Raw genomic sequence first — 4,143 nt, forward strand, 5'->3', positions numbered from 1 at the left:
TAATTTAATAACCAAGGTTTTCAACGAAGCATGTTACTGTATAAATTTGGACTTTTAATTATAAAGGAGTGATTGATCATTTTTAGACAAGGAATAAACATATTACAAAAGAAATTGTTAAAAATTGATCATTGGAATGCATTTGTTACGAACAAATCAGAACACAGGAGACTTACTTGCACCAAAGAGGATGACGAACTGTTTGACAATTTTAGGCATGGATCCAATGGCCACTTCAAGTGTGAAACGAGTAAACAGATGTACAGTTTCTGCGAGTGGAACTTCTAGTAATCTTGCTTAATCCAGAGAACCTTCAACACGAAGCCACGGGGACAGACAATGGAGCAACATTTACGATCTAGGGAGCACAGGAACTGAAAGATATAACCCAAACACTCATCAGGGAAATAGGGGACGTAGTCACCATCACCATCGAACAGGATATCAACATCGAGAAGATCAGGGACGACATGGATCTGCTCTTGATAAGAATCAATGTAGAATTGGCATCACGTAGGTTTGATGCTGATGGTGTTATAGCCATGCCCAAAAACCCGGGCTAATTTCAACTTTTTAGACACAAGTAATACAACTCGGGTGACAACCACTAGTAAATTGTGGATTTGCCGAGCTTTAATAGTAAAATGTTCCGAGGGCTGGAGCCCACACATTGAAAACACCTTGGGAAGGCTCCGTCCAACTTAAATATCCATTTCCACACAAAGGGACCAATTTGGCTTTCACTAGTGAACACCTCCAGTGAGTGCATAAGCCAAAACCAGGTTATTTGATCTTGGGGCCCAGGCCCTCACAACCATCCACCTCAAATCACTCCCAATAGTTGGGGCAATGTATTGGGAAATAGATTAATGAAACTAGACATCTAGAGGTGGGCCTGTTAGTGCCAAATAATGAATTAACCCGGTAATGAATGAAAACTCATTTTTCTCCCAAATAGCCCTTAGTTAAATTAAGTGACTATAAATAGATATTCTTGCCCATTCTTTTCATTCCTACCAAACTAAAAGCAAGAGAAGGGAGAATGAAGAAGAAGGGAAGAAGGGGAACACCTACCCATTTAAGGTAAGCTATTTTCTCTACTCCTCTCTACACACACACGCCTCTCGCTCCCTTCCTTTTTCCACTCTATGCTGAGCTAAAGGGAGATCTCCCCAATCGAATCTCACCTCCCCACTCTCTAAACTTACAAATTGGGAGGGGGATTTGGTGTGGGAAACTTACCCTAGCAAGATTATAGGCTCATTTCAAGTTTATGAAGCCTCCTTTAGGAAACCACCATCTAAAAACCCAAACTTGGGCAACACAAAACCTAGAGACGGAGAAATTGTCCAAATCTCCTAAAACCCACCTTCCCATTTGTCAATACTACAAATCGGGAGAGGATTTTAGTGTAGGAGACCTATCCTAGCAAGATTGATTGATCAATTTGAATCCATGAACCCTCCCTAGTGAAATCCCCATTTCAAACCCCAATTTGGGCAACACAAAATCTAGAAATGGGAAATTGCCCAAATTTCCTAAAACCCACCTTCTCACTTGTCAAGGCTACAAATTGAGAGAGGGATTTAGTATAGGAGACTTATCCTAGCAAGATTGATGAATCAATTTGAGTCTATGAACCCTCATTTACGAAATTCCCACTTAAAATCCCTAATATGGGTAACTAAACCCTAGAAATGGTGGGTTTTGCTCAAATCCTCTGTGTCCCACCATTCAAACCCAAAATTAGGTTGGAAAAATTGAAATTAAATACATGTATAGTGGTTTGGTGTGACTACATAAGCCATTGGTGGTCACCACATAAATCCGCAATTGAAATTTCCTAATTTAGCTTAATCACGACTTGAATTTTGGAGAAATTTGGGTGCATTGTATAAACCTATCTTAACTAATCCTTTAATTACACTTAATCTAAGCTAATTGAGGTGGTTGAACTTCCCCCACATATAAATTAGCCCTATAGTCATAAAACCCCAATTTGATAACGATTTAAAAAAAAAAAAAGGGAAATAAGGAATGAAGTTAGAATATGTGCCTAAGGTCTAATTTCCTTATGGCTAATTTATTCTTCTTAAAAATCTTATGTATCCTAGGAGTAGAATCAAAAAGTGACGGGAGCATGAGGCACGAGACCATTAACTATCTACCACCATCTAGGACTCAAGGTGAGGGAATTTGTGTGATTTTATGGAATGATGCATGTATTCATAGTGGTTATATGTTAAACTTATTTTCTTGAATGAATATCAGATTGTGGATATTGACAATATTGTTGTTTATAACATGATGCATTGCATATTATAAACTTGTTCTATTTGGTAAATGTGATGTGGCATATGACATGATAGAATGTATTAGGCTAGGATAACTACCATAGTGCTACAACCCTTGCCAATAGGGTTTATGTATTGGCTATCCCACAGTAAGGAGCTCGAAGGGATTCTTCGCACCGGGAGCGTGACTGTCCTACAGCTCGGATGACCCGAAGGGGTTCTCTGGACCGATGGACAAAGGATATCCCCTATGTTGCAGTAGCACTAAAACCCAATATGGACTTAGAATCTGTTGGCTAGGAAAGTAACCCGAATGCTACACCCCTTTCCAGTAGGGGTGAAGTACTAGCTATCCCACAGTGTGGATGACCCGAAGGGGTTCTCCAGACCGGGACGGTGATTGTCCTACAGCTCGGATGACCTGAAGGGGTTCTCCAGACCAGGACTATGGCTGTAAGGTGGGATATTTATTAGGGGTTTGTGGGTAGCCAAAGGGGTTCCCTGGACTGGAACCTACAAGCTCCTGACTCGCAACTAGCGTGTATCGCTGGAAGACCGAAGGGGTTCTCCGGACCGGTGTACCAGGTATATTTTCTATGTTGCAACAACACTAATACCCATTTTGGACTTAGAATCTATTGATAAGGTTTGTTTTCAAATAATCCGGATCATGTCATTGCATTTTTCTAAATGCGTTCATATTGGTTTGGTTGGGCATTTATATTTTTTTTTATTTCATGAATTGTTGTGAATGTCTATGTGTACCCTTCACTAGGCTTCGTGGAAGCTCACCCCCGTTGTTGCACCATTTTTAGATGTTGACATAGGTAACCATTCGGAGCCTGTGGCTGAGGAGCTGGCCCTTTAGGAAGTTGAACTCTGGGATGAGGAGCTAGTTATGCATGAAGACGGATGTGTATGTGACGATTGTGCATTTGGGGCACGTTGAGGATGAGAGGATCATCTTCCTTTTTCTATTCTTTTGCTTTACATATCAGATATAGCCTTAATGGCATAACAAAAATTATGACTTCCGCTGTGAAAACTCTTTTGGAATATGATAAATATAATTAGACATCACTAGTTGTGTATATTTTGATTTTTATCACATATGTGATTGTAGATACATTTCATAACTTTATGAACTGGTCCCAGAACACGACCGTTAGAGCCTGATTTCCTACCTAAAATGCTTCACTAAGCTCACCTATAAATACCCAAGCCGCTCTTAATTAAATATCAATTAAGAAAGAGCATTAAGAGAATTATTGTAAGCATTTAAGAGTCATTAAGATTATTCTATCCTAGTTAAGCTGTTTGATTATTCTAATCCCAACAAAAGGCTCAAGTCTAAATCAAGTCCTCCACTCTCTCCTGTGCAAGTCAAAGCCATAAGAGAGGAATTTACAAAAGGTGCATCATTCATCTCTCATTCTTATCATTTGCACCACACTTGAGGTATTCCTCTTATTCCTCTACTTCTTATTTATTTTTGTTTTTATAATTCTAGACTGTACTTAGGGTTGTAAGGATTCTCTTATCCTAAAAAGAGGAAGGTGTCTCCCTACCTCCAAAAAAGATTGTAAAGACATCTCTCTACCTGTAAAGGGGATTTGTAAGGATACTCTTTTCCATGAAAAAATTATAAAGGTTTTATTCCCTACCTACCATACTGAAAGGGAGAACTAGTGGAATACCTTACAGGAGGATTCTTGTAAGGAGTGGACTAGACTCGGATTGAGTTGAACCACTATAATTCTCGGGGTTGTGTGATTGTGCTTGTTCTATTTTATTCCACATTTCTTATTTATAATCACATTTTGGACAGTACTTCAAAAAGAGTCAAAAT

At 39.2% G+C, this 4,143-nt stretch overlaps 1 long non-coding RNA gene across 1 annotated transcript; it reads left to right on the top strand.

The window, feature by feature from the left end:
• The first annotated feature begins 1,021 nt into the window (after positions 1–1,021).
• LOC122075592 lies at positions 1,022–3,379 on the top strand. The gene is made up of 3 exons (XR_006139295.1): positions 1,022–1,083; positions 2,115–2,186; positions 3,110–3,379. It is a non-coding gene; the product is annotated as an uncharacterized LOC122075592 (long non-coding RNA).
• Positions 3,380–4,143: the final 764 nt, after the last annotated feature.

The sequence above is a fragment of the Macadamia integrifolia genome, chromosome 4 (assembly GCF_013358625.1).
Source record: "Macadamia integrifolia cultivar HAES 741 chromosome 4, SCU_Mint_v3, whole genome shotgun sequence".
NCBI classification, from domain to species: Eukaryota; Viridiplantae; Streptophyta; class Magnoliopsida; order Proteales; family Proteaceae; genus Macadamia; species Macadamia integrifolia.